Source organism: Lithobates pipiens, unplaced genomic scaffold (genome assembly GCF_037356315.1).
Source record: "Lithobates pipiens isolate NorthernLeopardFrog02 unplaced genomic scaffold, aLitPip1_a1.2 Scaffold_13, whole genome shotgun sequence".
Lineage (NCBI taxonomy): Eukaryota > Metazoa > Chordata > Amphibia > Anura > Ranidae > Lithobates > Lithobates pipiens.
This window is the reverse complement of record NW_027507718.1, coordinates 326,867,744-326,890,348: the sequence shown is the minus strand read 5'-3', so window position 1 is coordinate 326,890,348 and position 22,605 is coordinate 326,867,744. Positions and strand designations below refer to the sequence as shown.

The following is a 22,605-nucleotide window of genomic DNA, read 5'->3' as shown; positions in this document are numbered from 1 at the left end:
TATGCCTTTAATATTATTGTTGTTTCTGAGGCAATTTAACAGTGATTCCAGGGTTAATACAAATAAGGTGGGGGAGGGGGGTAGGCTTTTATATTTACAAAGCCATTCTCTCTTACCAGCTTCCCACTGGAGCATTCCAGCCAGTCTAAACTCCACTGAGGGCTGGTGGTGGAGCTTAAATAGGGGGATGACTTCTCAGACCCCCCACGTAATGGCATTCTGGCTTCCTACACTTGAGTACTGTCACATAGGATAAATCACGTGTTACTTCATACCCAGAAGGCCTGCTCTGTTAGCGTGGGCTCCAGTGGTGCTGGGGAAAGGAGTAGTGTGGCTTGGTAACTATAACTGCATACATTGCCCCTTTGTTCTTAATGGTTCTTTTTAAAGTGGGTCTAGACTCAGCAACTTTATCCTTCTTCATAGTGTCCCTTTACATTGGACCTAGACTTGGACAACCTTATTCTTCACACTTGGTAGGACAAATCAGCATAGTTCTTTCAGTAGGCCTTCTGCTCTTTTGCTTGGCCCTAGCACTATGCAGAGGAAACCATATTTGCGGAGGTGCGAGTTATCAGCGATCAGCTCTTCTTGTTTCTAGGCACCAGGCTCCAATGATGCTGTCAGTGTAATTTGGTGATCAGAAGCAGGAATAGGTAGGATAAATGCCTGATGATGTAAAACTCCTGAAATGCTCCTGTGAGGCTAGAAGTTGGCTAATTCCTTGCTTTGCATTGTAACAAAGTGCATTAAATCACAACCACAGTGTAGTGTTGCCAAGTAATAAGCAGACCTTGCATATATAATGAGTAAATGTCTCGTATTCATATATAATTAAAAACAACATAAAACAAGTATTTTCAAACATTTACCGTATATTGATAAAGTATATTTACATTAAGGTAAGTTCTCCTAAAATGTACTGTATAGGTCAAATTTAATTGAAAAGACTATGCATTCCTTTTAACTCTCAATCCTGGTTTACCCACCCCAGACTACAAAAACTTTTTTCTTTTCCTTGTTACATACCTTTTTATTCTATACCAGTCTTCATTCCGTTCATGTGAGATCTTGAGTCCACTTTCTCCCCTCATTCCTCCAGCAGGGAGCATGGAATTTGCTCCCTGTTCCCTGCAGCATTTTCTAGTGAGCCCAGGACCGCTTGATGTTGCACATAGGAGTACCCAGATGACACTGGATATCAATCAACCTGAAAAAGGTCCAGGGGGATAGATTGCATTGCGTTATGTCTGTGAAGTGACTGTGCCAGAGAGTTTGTGTGTATTGCAGCTGCCTTTTTGTATTTAAAATCGTTGTGTACCCAAAAAAAAAAACCTGTGACACAAAAGCTTAATGAGCTAGTATGCACTGCATACTAACTCATTATGAAATACTTACCTTAGGATGAAGCTCCCACAGGTCACCGCTGAGGGAGCTGACATGTTACCTCAGCATTTCTTTCAGTTCGCGGCTCCGGCGCTGTGAGTGGCCGGAGCCAGGATGACCTCACTCCATTCCGGCACAATACACCGGCCCTTCATCACGCATGTGCCACCTTATTATAGGCTTGCCTGTAGTTAAAAATGACCAAGCATGACAATACAGCTGCTTTAACCACTTGCTGTCAAATGATGGCTGGGCGGTGTGGCTCTTGTTCTGGGTGGACGTCATATGACAGCCCTCCAGATTGACTGCTCTCGTGCGCCCGTGGGGGTGCACATCACGGGGATCAGTGGTTCCGTCAGTCTGACACACCGCTACACCAATCTCGGTAAAGAGCATTTGATGGAGACTCTTTACCACGTGATCGGCTGTGTCATATCGCAGTTGATCACAATGTAAACAGGAAGAGCCGTTGATCGGCTTTTCCTCATTCGCTTCTGATCGGCTGCTCTCCTGACGGGGGGGGGGGGACAGTGAATCTCCGATCCCCCTTGGATTTATACCGGGCTTTGGGCACGAGGAGGAGGTTTTTGTTGGCTGATTGAAGACTGCGGTTTGGTGTGTAATGATTTATTTTCTCCATTAGGTATTGCGGAGCTTCTCTATGCGCGCATTTGTGGGTGAGGCAAAGGGTCTTGAACGTGATATGATTTTTTACGGTTAGCCAATGTAAGCTCCTCAGTGAAGGAGAGATGGATTCCCAGGGTTTCTTCCCTGTTATCAGCCTTGCCGCCGTGTTTTGGATCAGTTGTAATTGCGCAAGTTGATATTGTGGTAATGTAAAGCGAGTTTGCGTAGTCCAGTCGTGAATTAATGATCCAACTACCACTGCTTTGTCATTCTTTGGGATAAAAGGGATGAGTCTGCGAAGCATGCGTAGCAGATGGTGAGATCCACAGACTACAGATCCTATTTGCGCATCCGTTGACATTTGTGCGTCTAAAATAACCCCGAGACTCTTCGGTCTTTGGGTCTTTGGTCTTTGGGGAGATAGTCTGCCCAAAGACGGTTGGTGGAGACCAGGAGGTTTTGGTTGCGGGCTTATGATTTGGGTGTAAGATAAGAAGCTCTGTCTTACATATCAGTGCCTATCAGTGCCACCCATAAGTACTCATCAGTACAGCCTTTCAGTGCCTATTCTTCACCTATCAGTGCCCACAAGTGCCACCCATGAGTGGCCATCAGTGCCGCCTATCAATGCCCATCAGTGCTGCATATCAGTGCCGCCTACCAGTGCTCATCAGTGCCACCTCATTGGTGCCGCCTTGTCAGTGAAGGAGAATTTTTTTTTTTTTTTTTTTTTTTATTTGGCAAAAAATAAACGCAGAGTTGATCAAATACCACCAAAAGAAAGCTCTATTTGTGGGAACAAAATGATAAAAATTCTGTTTGAACACAGTGTAGCATGACCGCGCAATTGTCATTCAAAGTGCAACAGCGCTGAAAGCTGAAAATTGACTTGGGCAGGAAGGGGGTGCAAGTGCCCTGTATTGAAGTAGTTAATGGAGCCAGTGAATGGGTATTTAAACATACCTGAAATTGGGGCTTAACTGCAGTAAAGAAAATCAGGTTACTGAACTGGCCATGCAGTGTGGAAAGGGTAAACCAACTTTGTATTCAGAGGTATGTATTTTGTTGCATAGTTACATTGGTCCAGGAGTTCACTGATTGGATGAAGTGGAGAGGTGGGGCAGTGGTGCCAAAATCTTCACCTTGTCCAATCAGAGCACACTTTGCATTAATTTTGAGATCAACCCAAGATGTGTTGTGAATGGTGCCCATGCTGAGTGTGGTCATGTGGTCACTATGTAGCGGGGCAGCCACTCTGCAATAAAATCCACATCTGGGATTCAGCTTTAATGCATGAAAGTGTAGATCCAAAAATGTGGCTTTGTAACAGCCTTTAGCAATCCTCTGTACAGCAGAGGTAGGACTGGGCGAGGAAGAAGCAGAAGGAGCTAACAAGAAGCATGCTGATAGGAAGAGAGAGCAGTAATAAATAAGCTGCTCATCCTGCTAGTTTTCCTTTTGGTTTATATACTGGGAAAAGAGAAGAATTTGTATGAGCTTTTTGAATATGATAGACTGTCCCAGAACAAAAAAGAATTGTACAAAAAATACATTTAGTTTCCAAACATTTAAATCATCATGATGTGGTATAGAGAATATCGATGTAAATGTTACAAACTGGTTAGTCAATATTGCATAGGCTAACTTTTTTTTTTCTTTTTTTTTTTTTGCAGCTGATAAATACAGCATCTGGTAAATTCACATTGTTCAGGCATGAGAAATTTTCTGTAGAGTATATAATGAACAACTCTGATGCATCAATCATTGGGTGGGAAAAAAAAATGCTAATAAATGGTTCTAGTCCCTCTACTTCTTGGCGAGCATACAGTTAAAAAAAGTAAACTGGGCTGTTTACAATCTCAGTAAATAAAGAAAAAAAAATGCCTCATGAGAAAAGATTGGAGCCGGAGGCAGGCTTCTTTCCCCTTGGATATCTGCTCTATCTGAGCACTAGATACATGCCAAAGCACTTTGTACTTGTCCATTTTCTTTGGCTGCTGAGAAAGCAGATTCTGTGTATGTAATGGAAAGCATTGTTGTATAAAAAAAAAAAAAAAAAAAAAAACAATATAGCTAGAAATTGTAAAACATAAACATTTGCATAGAATATCCCTAGCTTTCATTTTATAACCTTACAAGCACAATTGCCATGCCTAAAGCCATGGAAGTACAATTGGGGAGTGTGGCCTGCAAAGTCCCCCTTTGCCCCCCCCCCCCCAAACCACCAAGTAAGAAAAAAGTGTACCGATCCAATTGAATACAATTGTTGTCAGGGGTGTTGCTAGGTCTACAAAAGATCTGGGGCTAGAGCCTATAGCAGTGTAGTAAACAGTCATACGCTTGGATGGGCATACACATGTATATACAGTAATATACGTGTGTGTGTGTGTATATATCCCCCCACTTACATCAGGGACCTCTTCAGAGACTCCCCCCCCCCCCCCCAGCGACGCCACTGATTGTTGTGCTTGTCAGACATTACATTGCCCTGACCCAAGTGTAGCGTTCTGGATGTGGTTTTCAATACTTCAACTTTTCTTCCCCAGGTTCCCAAAATAACACTTGACAGTGTAGGCCGAATGGGACCTGCAGAACAGGCTCTGGATGCTTTGTTGGCACCATGTAAACTTTGTCTATGTAAGTTAGACATGTGCATTCGTTTTCGTCCAAATGCATTTTCGTCCGAATTTCAGCTATTTTCGTTTTCGTTTTGACAAACGATAACGAAAGCACAGAATCTGAAAAACTAAAGATCCGACATAAATAAATGCTTTATTTTTGTTTTCGTTGTTACAACAGTTCGATATAGAATAGGAGATTCGACGTGACTCTGACAATAACAATCTGTGTCTATAGAACCTGTGGTCGAATGTGCCTAACCTTACCTCTATTAGTCCGATTATATAGAGGAAATATTCGACAGAGAAAAAAGATTTGACAGAGAGAAAAGATTCTGCAAGTTACTGTCCTAAAAAGTGTTTGGGGACCCGGGTCCTGCCCCAGGGGACATGTATCAATGCAAAAAAAAGTTTTAAAAACGGCCGTTTTTTCGGGAGCAGTGATTTTAATAATGATTAAAGTGAAACAATAAAAGTGTAATATTCCTTTAAATTTCCTACCTGGGGGTGTCTATAGTATGCCTGTGAAGGGGCGCATGTTTCTGGGGCTTAGAACTGTCCCTGCACAAAGTGTCATTTATGCAGGAAAAAAAATCCTTTAAAATCACTCGCAGCTATTATGAATTGTCGGCTCCGTAATACAGAGAACACTCATTGAAAGTCATTGATAAAAAAATATATATATATTTTTTAAAAGCGTGGGGGTCCCCCAAATTCAATTACCAGGCCCTTCAGGTCTGGTATGGATATTAAGGGGAACCCCGCGTCAAATTAAAAAAAAAATTGACGCGGGGGTCCCCCTAAAAATATCCATACCAGACCCTTTATCTGAGCACGCAACCTGGCAGGCCGCAGGAAAAGAGGGGGGACGAGAGAACGCCCCCCCTCCCTCCTGAACCGTACCAGGCCACATGCCCTCAACATTGGGAGGATGCTTTGGGGGTCTGTGACCCCTCAAAGCACCTTGTCCCCATGTTGATGCGGAGAAGGGCCTCATCCCCACAACCCTGGCCGGTGGTTGTGGGGGTCTGCGGGCGGGGGGCTTATCAGAATCTGGAAGCCCCCTTTAACAAGGCGACCCCCATATCCCTGCCCCCCCCATTTGAAATGGTAAGGGGGTACCCCTACCATTTCACAAAGAAAGTGTAAAAAATAGTTAAATAGTGCTCGCTTCGGCAGCACATATACTAAAAAATAAAAAAAATAAAAAATAAAAAAATAGTTAAATAAGACAAACACACTTTTGAAAAATTCCTTTATTAAAATAAAAAAATTAATAAAAAAAAGATTCCAGCGGTGGTAATCCACTCTTGCTATCCAGCGACGGATGATCATCTCTCCGGGGTCCAGCGATGGCTCATCTGAATCAGCGCAGCGAATCCATCCATCTTGTGTCTCCACAAGATGGATGGGTGACCCCGCACCCCTCTGAGTAACACAGGCAGGTTTCTGTTACATCAGAGGGGGGCGGGGTCACCCATACATCACGGGGAAGCCCGGGTTTCCCCTTGCATCAGAGGGGGGCGGGGTCAGGTGAACGGTGGCCCCGCCCTCCGCATATAACAAACGCCAGGCCGCCGGAATCCCCGCAGTGTCTCCTCCGTGGAGACACAAGATGGATGGATTCGCTGCGCTGATTCAGATGAGCCATCGCTGGACCCCAGAGAGATGATCGTCCATCGCTGGATAGCAAGAGTGGATTACCACCGCTGGAATCTTTTTTTAATTTTTTTTTTAAATTTTAATAAAGGAATTTTTCAAAATTCTTATTTAACTATTTTTTACACTTTCTTTGTGAAATGGTAGGCCCTTACCATTTCAAACAGGGGGCTTCTAGATTCTGATAAGCCCCCCGCCTGCAGACCCCCACAACCACCAGCCAGGGTTGTGGGGATGAGGCCCTTCTCCGCATCAACATGGGGGCAAGGTGCTTTGAGGGGTCACAGACCTGGTATGGTTCAGGAGGGAGGGGGGCCGCTCTCTTGTCCCCCCCCCTCTTTTCCTGCGGCCTGCCAGGTTGCGTGATCGGATAAAGGGTCTGGTATGGATATTTAGGGGGAACCCCACGTCAATTTTTTTTTAAATTTGACGCAGGGTTCCCCTTAATATCCATACCAGACCTAAAGGGCCTGATAATTGAATTTGGGGGACCCCCACGCTTTTTTTTAAATTTTTTATTTTTTATCAATGACTTTCAATGAGTGTTTTCTGTATTACGGAGCTGACAATTCATAATAGCTGCGAGTGATTTTAAAGGACTTTTTTTCCTGCATAAATGACACTTTGTGCAGGGACAGTTCTAAGCACCAGAAACATGCGCCCCTTCACAGGCATACTATAGACACCCCCCCCCCCTACGAAATTTAAAGGAATATTACACTTTTATTGTTTCACTTTAATCATTATTAAAATCACTGCTCCCCGAAAAAACGTCAGTTTTTAAAATGTTTTTTTGCATTGATACATGTCCCCTGGGGCAGGACCCGGGTCCCCAAACACTGTTTAGGACAGTAACTTGCATATTAGCCTTTAAAATTAGTACTTTAGATTTTGAACGTTGGAGCACTATAGACTTTAATAGGGTTCTAAAGTTCACACGAAGTATGTTTTATATACTAGCTCCATTGAATCTTCTTTATACATTCGACAGACACCATAAGCCTTCAAAGACAGATTCGACCGTAATTCATGTGGATTTTCGGACGAATGCAATTTTTGAACGAAAAACAAAATAAATAAAAACGAATTTCAGGAGTAACTAAATAAATAAATTTTTCGGACGAAAACGAAATTCCGAAACGAAATATTTTACTCTGCACATGTCTAATGTAAGTCCTTATTTGCATTTCGATTTAGATGTAAGCTTCAACGAGCAGGGCCCTCCAATTCCTCCTGTATTGAATTGTATTGTAACTGCACTGTCTGCCCTCATGCTGTAAAACGCTGCGCAAACTATTGGCACTATATTAATTCTGTATAATTCTAGTAATAATAATAATGAATCTAACATCTGATCTGATAGTAGAGAAACTCATAGCAGGTCTCTATGACTGATGACTTACTGTTACAAACGTCTCTGCAGTTACAGATAGGAGACTGTGTAGCAAAATTAACACCTCCCGGTTGTAATTGTGCAGTGAGATCAGTGAAAACCCACTCCTCTACCTACATCACTGAAAGCAAAAATAAACCCAAAAGCAAACATTATAATATTACATTGCAGCTTACCATTTCCTAGATGTAGTGACTGCATTTGTTTTTTTCTTTTTTAAGGTTTTTCCCTTTTTATTTTTTACCTTGTGATCTGGCGAGTAAGTCTGTATTGTTTTTCAACAGAGCAAAACTGTCCTGCACATGTAGCAGTTACAGGGTTAAGGTAAAGCATTTACCACTGACAGGAGTGCTTACAGTGATTTCAGCTTTTATTTATTCATGTAAAACCTTTATAATAAAAGATTTTTTTTTTGCCGTAACGACTTGCTAGTTAAAGGTCAGTTTCAATTTGTTAGTGTATCTAAATCTGCTAATACATACGCTCCCCTCTCCCAGACTGATAATGCATCTGTTCAAAGTTGCCCCCTGTGATCCTTTATCCAGAGTGAAGGCACTCTAATACAAGAGGTGTGTTACTAGCCAGATCATAGGGTGAAAACTAATGCAGCCGCCACATCTAATGATTGGTAAGCTGCAATATATTACACGTATGGTTTTGGGTTTACTACTGCTTGAAATTATACCAAAGGAGCTATCTGATCCATATGTTCTACAGCAGCTGTGTCAAACCCCCACTGCCAAACTGCATTGAATGGTGGGTGTGACCAAACTGCAACAGTGCAGTGTTCAGGGGCGTGCAACAGTGCAGGGTTCAGGGGCGTGCAGCGGTACAGGGTTCAGGGGCGCGCAACAGTGCAGGGTTCAGGGGCGCGCAACAGTGCAGGGTTCAGGGGCGCGCAACAGTGCAGGGTTCAGGGGCACGCATCAGTGCAGGGTTCAGGGGCACGCAACAGGGCAGGGTTCAGGGGCGCACAACATTACAGCTCACCTACTCAGCCCAGCCTTTTCCTGGCAGTGTAGGCGGCATCGCCTCTCTCTCTCTCACTTGCCAGGGAGATCATTGGCCAGCATCTGTGCATCCATGCACAGATGGGGATCACAGTGCAGCTTACCACATGATGCCCCTATCCCACACTGCACCGCATCTGTCCCCTCCTTTAGTGTAGGGCAGTCCTTCTGTGTTTACATGTGACAGTGATGAGTGGGGAGCAGAGGGCAAGAGCAAGAGTTAGCAAGAACGAAGTACCACCACTTTCCAGCTAAAAGAAAGTCCTGTGTGCGAGGGCCACCTGAGAAGGTCTGCTGGGCCGTATTTTGGCCAGCAGGCCTTGCTTTTTACATGTGTTCTACAATATCACATTTCTAAATTTGTAATTTCTCCTGCTGAGAACTCACTCTAATGTGTTTCAAATTTACAAACAACTTTGTAGTGTAAGTTTACCTGAGTGGATATGAATTCAATTGATTGATTAAACAGGTTGTTGATTTTTTTCCCTTTCTTTAGAGATGGACATGTAGGAAGTGATGTTTACCATACCACATACACAATCTACAATCTGTTCAATTAATTTTCAAGATGTTACTTGGTATCATCAGGGGCAGGCTGCAATCGTACTTTACCTTTGCATATATTTGTCTATTTTTTTTACCCTTTTGAGTTAAATCCTTCTTCTAATGCTGATGAAGGCTGCTGTTCAAGCAGTCCAGCAGGAAGCGAGGTTGCCAGTATGTTAGCTGGTAAGAAGGCTTCACAGGTCATGCCAGCAATGTCTAAGCCCTTGTACACAAGGTCGGACATTCCGACGGAAAATGTCCGATCAGAGCATGTTGTCGGATAATCCGACCATGTGTGGGCTCCATTGGACTGTTTCCATCTGAATATCCGACCGACAAAGTTTTAGAGCTGGGCTATAACATTTTCCGACAGCATGATCCGATCGGACTTTGTCCAATCGTTTGTAGAGAATTCTGATCGGACAAAGTGCCACGCATGCTCAGATCAAATTACGAGACCAAAGATATTGGCTACTAGCGGCAACGTAGTCCCGTCGTAACGAAATAACGTCATCACGTTACGAACGATCGGATATTCCGACAACTTTGTCCGACCGTGTGTATGCAACACCAGTTTCGGACAAAATCCGATGGATTTTGTTGTCGGAAAGTCTGACCTTGTGTACAAGGGCTAAGATTTCTGGTCCAACAAAATTCTATGTGCTTCAGCATTCATTGTACTAGAGAACAGCTGGAAGCTACACCCTGGGCACCACATAGTACCTCGACATCACCAACTCAGGGACAACACACAATTCCCAATATAAGGTTCCCAATCATGCCAAAAGGTTGCAATCAAGTTCTCAACCACATAAGTAGTGTCAAAGCAAAAGTCACTTAGAACATGTGATACAGTTGTGCACAAAAGTTTGCACACCCTGGCAGAAATCATGACATTTTGGCATTGATATTGAAAATATGACTGATCATACCATACAATTTTCTTTTATTAAAGGATAGTGATCATATATGAAGCCATTTATTATTACATACTTGTTTTGGCCCCTCTCTAAATCATAACGATAACAAAAATCCCCCAAATGTCCCTGATCAAAAGTTTACATACTCTGGAATGTTTGGCCTTGATACAGACACACAAGGTGACACGCACAGGTAAAAATGGCAATTACATTTTAATTTCCCACATCTCTGGCTTTTTAAACTGCAATTAGTGTCTTTGTACAAATAGTCAATTGGTTTGTTAGCTCTCATGTGGATGCACTGAGCAGGCTAGATACAGAGCCATGGGGAGCAGAAAAGAACTATCAAAAGACCTGCATAACAAGGCAATGGAACTTTATAAAGACTGATATACAAAGATATCCAAAGCCTTAAAAATGTCAGTCAGTACTGTTCAATCACCTATTAAGAAGTGGAATATTCAGGGATCTCTTTATACCAATCCAAGGAATTGTTCTACCAAGGAATTGTTCAGGATAAAAAGAAAACCCCACAGGTAACCTCAGGAGAAATACAAATCTCTGGAAAAAGACAGTGTGGTTGTTTTTAAGGAGCACAATACAATGATAGTTGAACAAAAATTAGCTGCATAGTCAAGTCTCCAGAAAGAAGCCTTTACTGCGCCAATGCCACACAAAAAGCCTAGTTACAATATGCCTAACAACACCCTGGCATACCACATCAGTGTTTTTTGTGACATTGGCGCAGTAAAGGCTTCTTTGTGGCAACTTGACTATGCAGCTTAGTTTTTTTGGCATGATCAGTGATGTTTTCAATATCCATTTCAAAGTTGTATGATTTCTGCCAGGATATGCAAACTTTTGAACACAACTGTAAGTAGCAGTACCAAAATGCCACATACCTGTCCAACAGGAGTAGTTCTTCCTTCAGATACCTTTTGTGTTTGAGATCTAAACAGAAGGCCCCTTTCACACTGGTGTGCTTTTGCTGTGCTATTCCAGGGTGACAAAATGCGCATGAAAGCTAGTGCCCATTAAATCGTATGTAACTGTTCACGCTGCAGGTGCACTGCCCTTTGAAAAGTACTGCATGCTGCATCAACAAAAAGGCACCTTCCATTGTAAGTCAAAGGCAACACCTCAAAAGGGCACCCGTGTGAGAGGACCCAAAGTGCCATACAGGGATGGGTTAATTCATTCTTGTAAGCTGTTTTTGCATAATTTTGTTTTCTATGTGTTCTTAAATTTAACCTGTTCCAAATTTAAACAAGCAAAGTGGACCCATAATGGGAAAAAAAAGATCAGCAGATGGTGATTTCAGTGACAACTTCATAACGAAATGATCAGTTGACCCAGAGATATAGCCAGCTGAAATAAAATGCAAATGTTGACTTAAAAGTCGAGTTTTGGCTCCACTTGCTCCCACCTTCAAGCCTCTTTATTGGTGCATTTTAATACGATGGATAGATTTATTCACCAATAGGAATAGGTCTTCCCTGGAAAGCAGAAGGAGCTGTGGGACCAAACTCAAATGTTCCCATACTTCCGATTTAAGCCGCGTACACACGCGGGGACTGTTCGCTCAACTTTGTCCGCTGAACAGTGTTTCGGCGGACAGTCCGCTCGTGTGTGGGCTTCAGCGGACAGTTTCAGCGGACAGTCTGACGAACAAAGTTTTTCGGAAATTCCGAAAAACTGTCCGCTGAAACTTGGTTTGAGCGGACAGTCCGCCCGTGTGTAGGCTTGTTCGTCAAACTAAGTCTCGCGCATGCTCAGAAAGAATTTACACGCCGAAGGTTGCATTGCAGTGTATAGGACGTCGTTTTCTAGTCCCGTCGTACGTGCCGTTCACGTCATCGCGCACGGTTTCAGCGGACTGTTCGTTCGTCGTGTGTGGGCAAGTCCGTCCATGCTAATTTTGAGCGGACTGTCCGCTGAAACTGTTTGACGAACAAAGTTGAGCGAACAGTCCCCGCGTGTGTACGCGGCCTTAGTGTTTTAACTTTAGCTGCTTGTGTCTCCTAGATTTAGTGATCAGTAGCCTTAATTTTAGACTTGGGCTCGAAGAAGTAGCTTTGTGATCAACATTCTTGAACAGATATATTCTCATAGGATGAACCCTTAATAGGTTGGTCTTTAGTTTTCAGAAGTGAGATATACAGTATATTCATAGGACTTGATGCTTAGTAGAATGGTTTTCTATTTAGAAGACATATTTTTATTATACTCAGAAAAGCTTTTAGCATTAAACCAACCAGTTAACATTACAGCAAAATATATATTTTGCCCCCCTTGGTACCCATTGCACAGTTTGATAGTCCTTCAACTGGTCTGTCATTTTACTTGTATCCTGGTAGCCTTGCAGCGAGCAATGATTCTTTTAATTCATACAGGGGGAAGAGCAAGGATAGACTACAGAAAACACTGCAGTCTATAGAGAGAAGTGAGTCATACAGAGAGCAGAGTGAGAAGCTCTGGGAGCTGATTACAGGAATTCAGCCATTCCCTGTTAAAGCTACGCTCCAGTCAGAATTGAAAATTAAGCCATGGGATACATACGGAGTGCACAGCCTTCCAGCTCAAGGCTTCTTTTGTTTCATTGCTGCACAAGTCTGCTCCATTGTATTTTGTCTTTAATCTTGGGACTTGAGAACTGATATCGCTTACCTGTCTGCAGCACAGGAAAGCTTTTTCTAGGTACACTCAGAGTGGGTTCCAGACAGAAAACCTCACGTAAGAAAGTGTCAGTTCTAAAAAAATCGCTCACAGCTACCAATCACATTCACTTGAACTTTTGAGTCTGGCTAGTGATATAGTAAGCGCAAATAATGGGAATTTAAAGTGGTTCTAAAGTCAAAATAGTGTTTTGCTGTTTTTTTTTTTAACCTTAAAGCGGAGGACTATTTTTTTAAAATTTAAATAAGACTCTTCTAAGATGCTTACCCTTTTGGCTAAATAGCACCACTGACTCCATTATCAAAATGTGTATTCTGCAGAAATTTCTGTATTTATTCCAAGCTCTGCCTATCCACATTCCTGCTGTACCTTTCAAAGAGGTATGCCCTCTTTTCTCAGATTTTATTTGGGCGCGTGAAAGGTCTCGGATCCGTCCTCGTCTTCTTAGTTTGTCTAAACAACTAAGCAGATTAGCTGACCCAGATCTGCAGAAATACTCCCAAGCAACTCATCTAGGTAGATTGATAGACTGGTGCCACCACAGGGATATTAAATTGTGACCACATATTGAGCAGTAAGATATGACTTCCATGGATCCTGATTTTGATCACCTCTGCAGTTTTTATTTTTGTGCTATAAACAAAAGAGTGACAATTTTGCTTTTCACTATAATAAATATCCCCCCCAAAAAAAAAAAAGCTGATATGTATTCCTCTACATACTTTTGGTTAAAAAAATTGCAATAAGTGTATATTGATTGTTTGCGCAAAAGTTATAGCATATACAAAATAGGGGATAGATTTATGGAATTTTTATTTTATATATATATATATATATATATATATATATATATATATATATATATATATATATATATATATATATATAATATAATATTATTATTATTATTATTATATATTTTTTTTTTTTTACTAGTAATGGCAGTTATCAGCAATTTTTATAGGGACTGCGATATTGCAGCAGACACATTGGACACTTTTGACACATTTTTGGGACCAGTGACAATTATACCACGATAAAAATACAATTATACAGTGCTATAAAAATGCACTGATTACTGTATAAATGTCACTGGCAGGGAAGGGTTAACTGTGTTCCCTAGTGTGCATTCTAACTGTGGGGGGTGGGACTGACAAATAGGGATGGGCAAACGGTTCGGACTGAGCATAAGTTGGGGCCGAACTTTGGTTGTTTGGGTGTTCTACAGAACACAGAACAATATGCAGTGTTCCGGGGAAAATTCGAAAGTTGCCGGAACACCGTTAAAGTCTATGGGACATTAACATGAAAAATCAAGTGTTCATTTTAAAGGCTTATATGCATTAAAAGTGTTTGGGGACCCAGGTCCTGTCCCAGGAGACATGTATCAATGCAAAAAATAGTTTTAAAAACATCTGTTATTTTCGGGAGCAGTGATTTTAATAATACTTAGTCAAACAATAAAACTGAAACATTCCTTTAAATTGGGGTGTCTATAGTATGCCTGAAAAATGGCTCATTTTTCTCATGTTTAGAACAGTCCCTGCACAAAAGGACACTTCTAAGGGAAAAAAAGTAATTTAAAAGTACTCATGGCTATAATGAATTGTCGGTCCCAGCAATACAGATAAAAGTCATTGAAAAAAACAGCATTGGATTCCTCAAGTCCATTACCCGGTCCTTTGGGTTTGGTATGAATATTAAGGGGAACCCCAAACCAAAATGTAAAAAAAAAATGGCGTGGGGCCCCCCCGAAAATCCATACCAGACCCTTATCCGAGCACGCAACCTGGCAGGCTGCAGGAACCATACCAGGCCACATGCCTTCAACATGGGGAGGATGCTTTGGGGGACAAGGGCCTCATCCCCACATCCCTTGATTAGTGGTTGGGGGGGTCTGTGGGTGGGAGGCTTATAGGAATCTGGAAGCCCGCTTTAACAAGGGGACCCCCAGATCCTGGTCTTCCTCCTCCTGTGTTGAAATGGCAAAGGGGTACAAATGTAAAAAAAAGTATCAAAATAGTACAAAAGACAAGACACAACTTGGGACAAGTCCTTTATTAAAAAAAAGAAGAAAAAAAGTCCCACGAAGTCCATTCATCTTCTTCTTTTCTCTCCCTTGACGACCGAAAAAGAAAAGCAAAGCCATGACCGACCCGCCTCCATGGGAGGAACTCACCGTATGACGCATCCTCGCAGGTGATAGCTCTTTTATAACTGAGGGTTGGGCCACGCGGTGACATTCCCGGGTGACCCCACCCCCTCTGACGCATGGGGATTTCCCCATTGGTTTTCCAGGGCGTCAGAGGGGGCGAGGCCACCCAGTTACGTAAACGGGTGACGGGTTACGTAATCGGGTAACTCCGCTCCCTCTGACACCCCGGGAAAGCCATGGGGAAGTCCCCGTGCACCAGAGGGGGGCGGGTCACCAAGGAACATCACTGCGTGGCCCTTCCCTCAGTTATAAAAGAACTGTCACCTGCGAGGATGCATCATATGGCGGGTCGTCGCAGCTTTGTTTTTTTGTTTTCTTCTCTTTTGGACCTTCGGTGGATAATAAAGGACTTGTCTCAAGTTGTGTCTTGTCTTTTGTACCATTTTGACAGTTTTTTGTGAAATTGTAGGGGGTACATCTTTCCCCCCCTGTACCGTTTCACATGGGGGGAGGCCAGGATCTGGGGGTCCCCTTGTTAAACCAAAGGGCCTGGTAATGGACTGGGTGAATCCCATGCCATTTTTTTTTTCAATGTTTTTTATCTCTTTATTGACGGACTGACAATTCATTATAACTGCAAGTATTTTAAATTACTTTTTTTCCTTTAGAAATGTCATTTTGTGCACGGACTGTTCTAAACACATGAAAAATGCGCCACTTTACAGGAATACTATAGACACACACCCCCCCCCCCCCCCCGGTACAAAATTTAAAGGAATATTTCTCTTTTATTGTTTCACATTAAGCATTATTAAAATCACTGTTCCCGAAAAAAAGTCCGTTTTTAAAACTTTTTTTGCATTGACATGTCCCCTGGGGCAGTACCCGGGCCCCCAAACACTTTTTATAAAAATGTAATCCTTTTAGCAGGTATGCAGTTTCCCCTGAGTGAGTTTATTTGCAAATTTTTCATGTTTGACTGGAGCGTATCTTTGTCAAACACACCACAGTCTTATCTCCAATTATCCAGAGTTGAGATCTCTCAGCTGGGGGTACCATGCCATTCTCTCTCTGCATGTATTATTGTTATGTTGTACTTTTAGCTATGAATTCTCCAAGGGAAAGATTATTTTTGTTATATAGTCACTGGTGGTTGAAATTATGTTAAACTATGATCTATATACATCTAACCTCGAAATAAGACTGTTCTAAACACGTGAAAAATGTGCCACTTTACAGGCATACTATAGACACCCCCCCGGTACGAAATTTAAAGGAATATTTCTCTTTTATTGTTTCACATTAAGCATTATTAAAATCACTGTTCCCAAAAAAAGTCAGTTTTTAAAACTTTTTTTTGCATTGACATGTCCCCTGGGGCAGGACCCATGTCCCCAAACACTTTTTATGACAATAACTTCCATATATGCCTTTATAATGAGCACTTTTGATTATTCATGTTCGTGTCCCATAGACTTTAATGGTGTTTGTGTGTTCTGCCAAACTTTTTGCCGGTTCGGTATGTTCTGGTATCAACCGAACCGGGGGATGTTCAACCCATCCCTACCGACAGGAGCAGAGAGAGATCGGTGTTCATACTTAGTATGAACACACGATCTGTCTCCTCTCCCCTGAGAGAACCGGAATCTGTGTGTCTGTACACACACAGATCCGGTTCTCTCCCTGTCTCGAGCAATCGCGGATGCCCGGTGGTCATCGCGCCTGCTGGGCACTTGCATCAACTGCGGTGGCTGGTCGGGAAGGGGTTAAAGGTTAATTCTACCCATCACTAAAATATATTCTTAAATTGAATATAGTTTGTATAAATACATGCAAGGCTTTTTTTCTCAGAGAATAGGTGCAGGAACTCCTACATTCCAAGCCACCCTTGACTCCGCCCCTACCCACCTTCGAGCACCGTTCCTTGGTTCCACCCCTTACCCACCTCCCAGTACCACCCCTTTCAGATACTATAGAAACAAGTATAATTTTGTGGTGCTAAGTATTTTGTATGGAATTTGTTAATGATAACAAAAAAGGCAGTAAAATAGATCTAGCAAAATGGACACCCCAGCGACAATAGATCCACCCCACCAACAATGGACTCCCAACAGCCAGCATCAATATACCTGCCAGCAGCCAGCAGATCCCTCCCAGCAACAACTGACCCCTGCAACATAAGACCCACCCCCAGCAACAATAGAACTCCCCCACCAGCAACAATAGAACTCCCCCACCAGCAACAATAGACCCCCCCCATAAAAATAGATGCCCTCCAGCAACAATAGATCCCCTCAGCATCAATAGACCCTCCAGCAGCCAGCAACAAAGACCCCTCCCTCAACAGTACATCCATCCTTGCAAGGATTGACCCCCCCAGCAACAATAGATCCCCCCAAGCAATAGAAGAACTCTCCAGCAACAATAAACCCCCTTCCTTCGCAAAAATAGATCCCCTCCAGCAACAATATATCCCTCAGCAGCCAGCATCAATAGACTCTCCAGCACACCCCAGAACCGTTTTACTTTACATTCAGTTTGGGAGGTGCCAGAACTGCATTTCCCTGCGTTCCTGCTGAAAAATAGCCCTGAATAAATTTCTTCAGAATTTTGGTTTAACACTGAACTGCTAATCCTCTGCAGGAGATGTTGCAGCTGTTAACTTCAGATTAAGCTAAGCTTCTAGGTAGGCTGCAGCCTCTTATCATATGATCCTACTTGCACAGCCACTTACTCATGATTATGTTTGCTGGAAGCTGCAGTAGGCTCGGAGAGGGTTGAACCCTGAAAAAGACTCATTTACATATGCAAAGGCTAAGATTCTGGACCCTTTCAAAAACGAGAATACCACCAGCAATATATCTAACAGGGAAGCTTACTATGCAAGTTCAATGCCATGATGAAATTTAAATCCTTTGAGCCGGTATGCAGTTTCCCCTGAGTGAGTTTATTTGCAAATTTTTCATGTTTGACTGGAGCGTATCTTTGTCAAACACACCAGTCTTATCTCCAATTATCCAGAGTTGAGATCTCTCAGCTGGGGGTCCCATGCCATTCTCTCTCTGCATGTATTATTTTTATGTTGTACTTTTACCTATGAATTCTCCAAGGGAAAGATTATTTTTGTTATATAGTCACTGGTGGTTGAAATTATGTTGAACTATGATCTACTATACATCTAACCTCGAAATAAGCATGTAATTCCGCGTACACACGATCAAACAATCAGGTGGAAAAGTCCGGCAAACTCAAGTCCGCCGGACAATCCCCCCGTGTGTAGCCTCCGGCATACTTTTTTGACCCGAAAGTACGGTGGACTTAGAAAGTAGTTTTGCACTCCAATCTTCCCGCCGGACTCGCATTTCGGCAGACAATCCGGCCGTGTGTATGCCAGTCCGCCGTACTTTTGAAATGAATGGACTTTTCCCGCCCTTGCCTGGTGGTTGTGGGAATGAGGCCCTTGTCCCCATCAACATGGGGACACGGTGCTTTGGCGGCTCTCTCACCCCCCCCCTATTTTCCTGCGGCCTGCCAGGTTGTGTGCTTGGATAAGGGCCTGGTATGGAATTTGGGGGAACCCCACGCAATTTTTATTGTTTTTGGTTCGGGGTTCTGGTAATGGACTGGGGGGAATCCCATGCCAATTTTTTCAATGACTGTTATGTGTATTGCCGGGACCAACAATTCATTATAGCCGTGAGTACTTTTAAATTACTTTTTCCTTTAGAAATGTCATTTTGCTCTGGGACTGTCTAAACACTGGAAACATTCGCCAATTTACAGGCATACTATAGACATCCCCCAGGTACGAAATTTTAAGGAATATTTCACTTTAAGCATTATTAAAATCACTGCGCCCAAAAAACGGCCATTTTTAAAACTTTTTTTTTTTGCATTGATACATATCCCCTGGGGCAGGACCCAGGTCCCCAAACACTTTTTATGACAATAACTTGCATATAAGCTTTTAAAATGAGCACTTTTGAGTATTCATGTTTGTGTCCCATAGACTTTAACAGTGTTTGCGCGTTAGAAATCTTTTTTGCCTGTTTGCATGTTCTGCTGCTAACCGAACCAGGGGGTGTTCAGCTCATCCCTACTTGTGTGGCTTAAGAACTGGTCAGCCGAGCTTGCCTGTAAGAAGTTATTGGCATAGTCCCCCTTCCATGGGGAAAGTTTGGTCATAATCTGGACAAGTACATCCAAAAGATTTTGGAGAAAATAGTTTTTTACTTTCTGTAAAGAGAAGGACCAGGCATCCCTTATTTAAAACCTTAGGGACTTCCTCAGGAATTTCAATGCCAAGGCAGTTCCTGCCGCCAACAGGGTGCTAGAGCCAGGGACAATCTACAGGGCCAGAGAAAACCCTGGGTCCATAACTCTTCTAAACCCAGCACCAAGCCCTCCTTTTTGAGGGGAAACGCCCCCACTATATCGGGTGGGGGGGCTGCTCCAGTTTGTAGACATTTGGAAAACAGTGGTGCAGGACGAGTGGGTCACCTCAACAGTGTACCGCAGGTTACAAACTGGAATTACAGAGCTTTTCTCCTCAGAGGTTTTTAAGATCCAACGTTCCTGCGGATCCTCCAAAAAGAGACTTCTTCTTTCAGACACTAGAGCAGTGCATCACGAAGTGACCATAGAGGTTCCGGTGTCTGAAAGAGGCACAGGGTTTTATTCAAACCTGTTCACGGTTCTAAAACCAAATGGGGACATGACATAAGGCCAATCTTGGACCTAAGATCCCTGAAACAACATCTGTTATTCCAGTCCTTCAAGATGGAGTCAGTTCGCTCGGAAGTAGCCTTGCTCCAGATGGGAGACTTCTTAGCCTCCATCAATATCAAGATTGCATATTTACACATACCTATCTATCAGCCTCATCAGAGGTTCTTGCGGTTTGCAGTAGAGCTCAGAGATCACTTAGTACAGACCCTGGAACACAGTGTAGACTGCACAGTGTGGTATTTTGAAAACCTGGGCTGGGTCATAAATACCGAAAAAATCAGCCTTTATACCAGCTCAGAGTCTCAAGTTTCTAGGTCTTATCCTGGATATGGTCCAAGTATAGGTATTTCTGTCACCCGTAAAAATCTGTGCCCTGAAGGATCAGGTGCGTCAGGTAAGGGGCATGCGGCAACCCTCCATTCAGCTCCTGTATGAGTCTTCTGGGATTGACGATGTCCTCCTTTAAGGCAGTTCCCTATACTCAATTCCATTCCAGGCATATACAACAAAATATCTTGTCAGCTTGGAACAGGAGAGCACAACCCCTGGATTACTCCATGTTCTTGTCTCCCCGGGCACGCTTAAGCATAAGCTGGTGGTTGCCGGATCGGAATCTGCAAAAGGGAAGATCCTTCCTCCCGGTATCTTGGAGAGTACTGACCACAGGCGCCAGTCTCTCGAGATGGGAAGTGACCCTAGAGGGGCTCATAGTTTAGGGGAGATGGTCAAGGGCAGAGCCTGCCCATCAACATCCTGGTGTTACAGGTGATACATCTGGCCCTACTGTCCTGGACAGGGGAGCTTCAGGACTGCCCCATCAGGTTTCAGTCTGACAAAGCCACTGCAGTGGCCTATATCAACCACCAGGCTGGTACCAGGACCCGTTCAACTCATATTAACCTGGGCAGAGGGACATGTGGCGGTTCTATTGGTGGTTCATATCCCGGGAGTAAAGGTTATCTCAGCCACCAACAGATATGCCTGGGGGAATGGTCCCTACAACTGAACATGTTTTTTTGGGAAATCTGTAAGGCCGCGTACACACGGGCGGACTGTTCGCCCAACTTTGTCCGCTGAACAGTGTTTCAGCGGACAGTCCGCTCGTGTGTGGGCTTCAGCGGACAGTCTGTCGAACAAAGTTTTTCGGAATTTCCGTAAGACAGTCCGCTCGTGTGTAGGCTTGTTCAACAAACTAAGTTTTGCGCATGCTCAGAAAGGATTTACACGGCGAAGGTTGCATTGCAGTGTATTGGACGTCGAATTTCTCGTCCCGTCGTACGTGCCGTTCACGTCATCGCGCACGCTTTCAGCGGACTGTTCGTTCATCGTGTGTGGTCAAGTCCGCTCATGCAAATTTTGAGCGGACTGTTTGTCGGATTGTTTGACAAACTAAGTTGGGCGAACAGTCCGCCCGTGTGTACGCGGCCTAAGTGTTGAGGATGGCCAGAGGTTGATCTATTGGCATCCAGGTTCAACACCTAGCTAAAGCAGTTTGTATCCTGAACAAGGAATCCCCTGGCAAATGGAGCAGATGCTCTAGTAGTTCCATGGAACCAGTTCTCCCTGGTTTATGCATTCCTCCTGATACCTCTCCTTCCACATTTGTTGCACAGGATTTGGAGAGAGGGGGTTCCAGTCATCCTGGTATCACCAGCCTGGCCCAGATGGCCCTGGTTTCCAGAGGTTGTGAGATTGCCAATAGATGGGCCATGGGAGCTTCCGCGCCACCCCGATCAACTGTCTCAAGGTATGTTCCACCCCAATTTACAGTCTCTAAATTTGATGGCATGGCTATTGAAGCCAGGGTGTTAAAGCATTGTGGCATCTTGGGACCGGTGGTATATACCCTAGTGAATGCCAGAAAAACGGTCACTAGGAAGATCTAATATAGGATCTGGAAAGCCTGTATTGCTTGGTGTGAAGCCAGGAAATGTCATCCTCGGAAATACGTCATTGGGAGAATTCTCTTTTCTATAGTCAGCTATGGAAATCAGATTGGCTACTGAATACAATCAGGGGTCAGATTTTGGCCATGTCAGTATTCTTCCAAAGGCCCTTAGCCTCCCATTCCCCGATCCAAACCTTTATACAGGGGGTAACTTGTTTGCTTGCCCCCATTAGGTCACCTATGTGTCCTTGGGACTTAAACCTGGTAATGTCGGTGTTACAAAAATAACTGTTTGAACCTATCAAGGAAATTACATTAGTCTTGCTGTTACACAAGCTAGCCTTCCTGATGGTCATCATCATCACCTCGGCTAGTAGGGTGTCGGAGTTGGCAGCCCTTTCGTGCAGGGAACCATGCTTGATCCTTCACAATGACAGGGTCGTGATATGACCTGTTCCATCGTTCTTGCCTAAGGTGGTATTGGCCTTTCTGTTTCAATATGTTTACTGAGAATTTTTGAATAAACAGTAATAAACAAGAGATTACAATCAACTCCTTGTGAGCCCTCGCAGGGGCCACTAATCATGAATATAAATCCAAAGGGCTAACCATCACAATATATTTCTAGTAAACTCAAGATAAGGAAGGGAGATGAGCAAGAGATGGAATCTAGACTGGTTCAGTGCCAAACAACTCGTTCCTTAATCATGTTCTGCGAGTAAGCCCCGTTCCTACTACCCCCGTCCATGGGAGGTAGCAGTTTTTATTAGCAATGGGAGAGATTACTAAGGAGAGAGAAGAGAGACAGGGAACAGAAGAAAGAAGGGTAAGGAGAAAAAAAGGGGGAGGAAAGGAAGGGGGGAAAGCTCGGGCTCGGACGCCCCGCCAGGGGAATTTAGACCAAGCCCCGGCATGCCGCTTGGAGCGTGGGGAACTCATAAGAGATCCACGGCTCCCAGATCTTTAGAAATTTAGCATGAGAATCATGGACAATACTGG

The 22,605-nt window shown here is 43.5% G+C and overlaps 1 protein-coding gene across 5 annotated transcripts in view; it reads left to right on the top strand.

Annotated features, from left to right (window-relative positions):
* INPP4B (inositol polyphosphate-4-phosphatase type II B) overlaps positions 1-22,605 on the top strand; it is an 851,608-nt gene that overhangs the window by 8,742 nt on the left and 820,261 nt on the right. The gene's annotated exons all lie outside the window — the stretch shown is intronic.